The 6,999-nt window shown below is 38.9% G+C and overlaps 1 non-coding gene and 1 pseudogene across 1 annotated transcript; one reads left to right on the top strand and one right to left on the bottom strand.

Moving 5' to 3' along the window:
* Window positions 1-2,081: 2,081 nt before the first annotated feature.
* On the top strand, window positions 2,082-2,245 carry LOC115868776. Its single transcript, XR_004045765.1, has one exon. It is a non-coding gene; the product is annotated as a U1 spliceosomal RNA (small nuclear RNA).
* Window positions 2,246-5,075: 2,830 nt separating this feature from the next.
* LOC101661245 lies at window positions 5,076-6,277 on the bottom strand (annotated as a pseudogene).
* Between the last annotated feature and the right edge of the window lie 722 nt (window positions 6,278-6,999).

A 6,999-nucleotide genomic window follows, 5' to 3' on the forward strand; every position in this document is an offset into this window, starting at 1 on the left:
ATTAAAATGTAATATCTCATCATTTGATCTCCTATGTGACCCATTTTAAAGTTGTTTCTGTTTTTTAAAAAGTGATGGAGAAATACGTGTGAATTAAGCCTCTGCTGAATGCCCCCTGACCATAGACCAGGGATGTGACTAGCCTTGTTATCATGCAGAATGCATTAGAAAGTGAACTATTGTAGATGCAGTTAGGTGAAAATTCAACACCTTATCATTTGATCTCCCCTTGAGCCATCATGCATTTGTCTTAGTTTTAATATTTTCTGCTTTCTTTTAGATTGAGGTTTTTATCTGTTCTCCTTTGTTATTATTGTTGGCTTGTAAAAAATGTTTTCCATGTGTTAACTTCAGGATGCGTAAATCTATACAGACAAATTAATGGGTCCTTTCATGGTGTGGTGGGGGAGGTTGGGAGGAAATGGGGAGCTAATAACGAAGAGCACAAATGAGAATAAAATGTTCTAAAACACATTGTGGTGATGATTGTACAACTCATCTTGCTGTGGTTGAATTATCCAATTGTTTGATTTGTGAATTATATGCCAGTAAAACTGTTCAAATAAACAATGGATTCAGGACACTGGTGATCCTGAGAAGGATGCAAGCCTGGGGGCTGTTATACTCACAGCCATCGAGCTGGTGGGCAGGCTAGCCACCTAACAATCTGTCTCCCTGAAGAAATTACTAGTTGAAATATCTCTAACCTGTTCAAATCTATATCTTCCAGACCCTAAGATTGGACTTTTCTCCCTTTAATTAAAGTACATTAGTACAATATTAGAAAATGCTTTTCAATATATTTGCATTTCTTTGTTCAGTAGTAAAATAATCAGAATATTGATTGCATCTGCAAGCAAAACATCTCAACTTTTTGTTTAAAGTTGAGTAGGATTACTTCATCATCCATAATTGACGAACTGGCTAAATTGTTCTTTGATTCATTATAATCTGAATACCACATGTAAGAATTGTACTTTGACAGTGATCTTTAGGGGAATTCATTGTATTTGAGAATAATAAAATATTTTAAAAGACTGAAACTTAAAGATTTGTATTTTTTTTAAATCATTTTATTGTGGGCTCTTACATCGCTTATCACAATCCATACATGTATCCATTTTGTCAAATATATTTGTACATATGTTGTCATCATCTTTTTCAAAACATTTTCTTTCTACTTGAGTCCCTGGCATCGGCTCCTCATTTTTGCCCCTCCATACCTCCCCACCCTCCCTCCCACATTCCCCCTTGATAATTTATAAATTCTTCTTTTTTTTCTTGTGTTACACTTACTGCTGTCTCATTGTAATGATATTTTATACACAAACTTATGTAGAGAGTATGCAAAGCTTTCCCTGGTTATTGGAAATATCAGGGCCCCTTATGAAATTTTGTACATGATAAAAGTATATGATAGTGAGTCATCAATGGTTCATCTTAGATGTATTAAATGACATGATGATATGCAGCAGTATATGTTAAAACATTCCTTATTTAACTTATTTCTAAATACACTGGGTCTGAATAAGACTTACTTTGTGATTTAGAGTTTGATGCAACATGTGTATATTTTCTTCAAAGATTAATTCCTTGTAACCCTTTTATATAAAGAGTCTTATATATAATATTACATATAATATATTTTATATATTTATATATAAAAATTTATATATTTATATATAAAATGCCTCATAGTCATTGAATAATATTATGTAGTGTTTAAGTGATGCTAAATTTATATGTTTATTCTAGTTTTTAATTTGTAGATAAGAACATTATTTGGAACTTTGTATTGTTGATATTTTTCTTTCTGTTTTGTATTATTTTAAAGCATTAACCTGAACAGCTACTATTCATTAATGGATAGAAGTGGTGATATTTAGGGAGGTATGGTGCAAGTAATCCTTATATTTCTAAGACATTTGGTGCTGAATATTGTACAACACTTTTATCAATTATAAAGCCAAATGTGATTCAATGGAATGAACAAGTCTATCATTTTATTCATGTATTTATTAATTCTCTATATCACACAGGGGAAAGAGTGGGATTTTTGTGTCTGAGAAATGTTAGTTATAATACTTACCTGGCAGGGGAGATATCATGATCATGAAGGTGGTTTTCCCAGGGCGAGGCTTATCCATTGCACTCCAGATGTGCTGACCCCTGCGATTTCCCCAAATGTGGGAAACTCGACTGCATAATTTGTGGTAGTGGGGGACTGCGTTCGTGTTCTCCCTTGTAAAAGAAAAAAAAAGAAAGAAAGAAAAAAAAAGAAATGTTAGTTATAGAGTTTAAAAATCACCTTTAACTGTCAGTATGGTCTTGGTCAAGCTTCTGAATCATAATATTTCAGAATTTCCATGTGTGAAATTTAGTAGAAGAGCGACCACAAAATAGTACTGTGAATTTTTTAGGATTTAAATAAAGTAATATATGTAAGTTACAAAGCACATAGCTACTCAGATAATTCACATCGAAGGAAATTTCATTTCCTCTATGAAAACTGTTTTAAAGACTGAGCTTGTACAAAATCACGATGCACAATTACATACTCTATGAAAATATCAAATTATAAGACATTTCCTGGTGTGCTTTTCTTAAAATATAGTGTAAGAAAAAGTAAGCTTTGTTACATATTGCCATCAAATGATTTGATATATGATTTCTTTTACGTTAGTTCTTTTGTCTGCATCTTAATGGATACATATATCCCATCAAACCCTAAGTTGTTAGTTTTAAATATAGCATCTTATTATTTTATTTTGTTTTTGGTGAAAGTTAACACAGACTCTTAATAAGATTTCTATTTGAGAATTTCTACACAGGTTGCAAAATTAATCGTATTTTGCAATTGATTCACATTCTTGAGTTATGTTCTAGTATTTCCAATACTCCAGTCTCCCTATCCATTTATTTTTCCATATTTCTTTGCAGTAATTGTTGACTTTTTGGTCTCAGAGATAACATTTTGTTTAATGGAGGCAAAGATGCTTTCAATCTCTTCATCTCTTTTAATTCCCTAGGCTAAAGGGCTACCCTTTCTGGCTTTAATACCACAAATGTATCCTAAATATTTTCCCTTCTTCAAATAAATCACTGCATAACAGATTTATCTTGTAAAACATACAATAGTATCTTATCCTTTTTTTTCCAGTAGAAAGAAGGTAATTTACTATTATCACTATTATGAGCACAAAACTAAATCCACTACTAAAAGAAAACAAAAAACACACCATAAAGGCATGTGACTTGTTGGCAGTGTGTCAATAACATCATCTTTATGTACAAGGGTCAGCACCCTGAAGATATAGGCCATATCACAGTTCAATAATTCAATCAATTCAATAATTCAATCAACAGGTAATAACCACCTAGGAATAATGGAGGAATTAAAAATACATACAAGGCTCCCTGCTTTCACGGAGTTTTAGTTGAGTAATAGAAGGTATTGAAAATGCCAAGGATCCAGGTCCACATGAAATCAGTGCCCTATGAGATATTTGAAGTATTGTGGGAGTAGGGCATCACAGAAGATTAATCTCACTTTCAGTCGGTGGGCTCCGAGGGCCTTCAGAGACAATGTGATGTCTGAGCTGAGCCTGGAGGACTTGGGTAGATTTGCGCAGACTGCCAAGTGGAGAAGGGATGATAGAATCATGTGGACCGAAGTGGCATGTGTGAGAAGAGAGAAATAATGCAATTTGGCTCTTTTATGGGGTTTGCCAAGTGGGGATAGTGTGGTCAAATGCTGCTAAAAGTTATATAAACCAAAACAACACATTCATTGCCATAAAAAACAATTCTGACTCTTAGTCACCCTGTAGCACATAGTAGGTCCAGGCCCATGGGTTTTCTCGATTGCAACTTCCTTACGGAAGTAGAAAGCAGCCTGCCTTTTTCCTACAGAGTGACTGATGGTTTCAAACTGCTGATCTTGTGGTTAGTAGCCCAATAGATAACCCACTATACCACCAAGACTCCTCCAAAAGTCATATAGGAACTCTCTTTTTAATGGTTTTGAATGATAAGCTAAGATTTCTTAGTAACTATACTTACCCACATCAACAAAAGATGCGCTTATTTGCGAAGCGTTGGGGTCATTTTGTCTCCAGATCTCTTAGGGAAACAGGTGGTTTCCAGGCAAGGTTATCACTTTGCTCTAACAAATGTCCTAGCAAATACACCAAGCAACTTAAACGATTGTCCTTGTTTGCATACAAGTAAATCACTTCCTCAGAGATGGGATAAACTCTTCCCATCCAGAGACCAGTCCTCTCTCCACTCCCATCTTTAGTTCCACCAGTTTTTGTGGCGTGTGCTCAGTTTACGCCCCACCCTCACATGGGTTCCCATTCACAGTGGCCCTATAGGACAGAGTAGAACTGCTGCTTTGTCTTTCCAGGACTGTAAATCTTTAGGGGGAACAGAAAGCTCCCCACCTTTCCCCACAAGTGGCCGGTGGGTTTGAACCATGGATCTTGTAGTTAGTTAACTGCCTGTTGTAACAAGAGGCACCTTCAGATCGGTTTAGGTGAGTCCAATTTATGATTTCTAGCCATAATTGTACCTTTGAAACTTGGAACCACAGCCTTAAAAAGTGGGTGGTGGTGGTAGGAAATGTTATCATAACCTGGAAATGTTATCATATGAGAAGTTCTATGAAGTTTCTCATCATAAGAGTCAAGGGAAGGTCTTTGAAATGGGAGTTCCTGGTCCCCCATTTGGTTTAGTCTAGAGGGTAATTGGAGGGTCCCTGAACTTGTAGAACTTGGTTAAGATCATTCCTTTCAGTTTCCTTTCGTTATTAAGGTATTCCTTAAAGAAATGATATTTCAACGGGGTAATAGGCTTGCAGAAGCAGAGGCTACTGCAGTTGTAGAAAGACTGGGGTAAGTTTTCCTTTCTGTCCAAGGAATCTTGTTGGGCTTTGTTTTTGGCCAACTGAGTGCTGGTTGGGAACTTCAACCAGGCAATGAAGGTTTATAGATGGCTATTCCATGCCAAAGAAGAAAGCTACATAAAACCAACCCGGGAGGGCTCAGAATAGTAAAAATGTCCTCCCAACACTTTCAGCAGCAGTCAGTCTCTCTGCTTTCTCTGGAGTAGAACTTCTTCTGTAGCAAGTCATGGATTACAGTAGGGATGTCTCATGTCACATTGGACCTTAGGATGACTAGGAGACCGCCAAGATAGATCAGGGACATCTTTTGGCTTTGAGTGTCCCATACATCCTTGACAGAGGCCCACAGGCTAGTCATGTTCTGCCAGCCAATATGGGACTGCTATTGGCCACCAGCATGATCAGAGGATACAGAGCGAGGCAAGTGATTGTTCCATTGATGCTGCCTGACACCAAAGCAGTAACCCAATAGGGCAGACCTTGTTCTTTCCGGCCTTCCTGGATGAGATCCTTGAAGGAAAGATACAGAGCACTTCCCAGGCTGTTCTCGGAAAGCTCTGGCCAAAAACTGAATTGTAGCCCTATGACAGCTGCCCCCAAAGTCCATAAGACTGAAATTATTTGAGGAGACTGAAGGAGCCTGGAAGGCGGGCTTGCTTGCGACCCTTCTAGAGCGCATTCTGCACCCTTTCAAAGGGGCTGACGCCCCAGCCTCCACCACATCAAATATGGTCCTGGCTGCCCAGCGGTGTTCCAGGGAGTGTGGCCCAACAGGGGAGAGCAAGCTCAGCAAGCTCAGGCTATCATACGTCCCAAAGAGTGGAGTCTCTTGCGATGTGTGGGGGAGAAGAGGCGGGTAGATTTCCCAGTGGGTGTATCAAGGGTCTTCATGCCAAAGCTAACTCAGGCTCAGCCACTGCCGAGCACAAACTTATAAATAGGAAAAATCAGAAATATTGACATAAAGTTGGAAACAGCCCCAAGGCCTTAGACTTAAGAGTGCCAACTGTTCTTTCCTGCAGTCTCTGCTCCCGTCCTTTGCTGAAGCCTCTTCCCAGAGATACTTGCTGTTCTCCCACAGTGAAGACTGCTGGGAGCCAAGGGAAGAAACTCCCCAGCATCTGCTTCCTGGGCAGTGGCCAAAGGCACCTGCCCTACGGCCTCCAAAGGCAGTGGCAGAGGTAGCGACTGGACCCTCTGTTGCTCTTCACGGGGACAGTCGGGGTAGAGAACACTCAGCATTTTATATTTCTGCTTCACGTTCTGCTGCGCTTTCTCCTCTGACTTAAAGAACAGAGAAAAGCTCCTTACACTTGCCGTGCGCTGTGTGATCTGTCTCTCGTCATCCCCCCCCCCCCCATCTCCTCTCATGTCACCGTTGGCCTTCCTTGCTGTGCTTTAGCTTCACGGACCTTTTTTCATAAATATTTCGAGTTTGCTTCTGCTGTTTTGAAATGTACATCCTAAGTAGTTAAAGAGCAAAAATGATGTTGCCAGCAAGCCAACTCCTGGTGACCTCCTATATGTCAGGGTAAAACCGCATCCCTTAGAGTTTCTTCTGATGTTGGTAATCTTAAGAGCGAAGAGCACCAGGCCTTTATTCAAGGACAATGCTGGTAGATTCAATTCGCCAACGACCCACCAACCTTTAAGTTAGCAGCGAAACACAAGCGACTGTGCCACCTAGGCACCTGTTCATAGATGACAGTGTCCTTTATAGGGTGATGCATCACACGGTTCACTGTCTCATGGGTTCATTTTCACTATTGTTAAAGATGGAAGTGTTTGATGGTTCATACCTTTTTAAAGAATTGTACAAGTAAAGTAGTAGACTCCTTATGTATGGCTTGCCGGTACTATGAAATGAAATACTAGTAGCTCAAACCCCGCCCCTCCCCCTTCCCCCGCCTAGAAACAAAGACTGCCAACACCATGAAGTAACTTGTCTTACTTGCTTATTTGAGCAACATATAAATGACATCATAAGATATAATATTTTGGTCTGGTTTCTTTAATACTTAATCAATGAGATTCACACATAATTTGTTAGTATCCATAGGTAATATCTTTCAATTTTATGTTGAGTGTATGTT

This window comes from Echinops telfairi, unplaced genomic scaffold, assembly GCF_000313985.2.
Source record: "Echinops telfairi isolate 266 unplaced genomic scaffold, ASM31398v2 ScPeMD7_1;HRSCAF=3_0, whole genome shotgun sequence".
Lineage (NCBI taxonomy): Eukaryota > Metazoa > Chordata > Mammalia > Afrosoricida > Tenrecidae > Echinops > Echinops telfairi.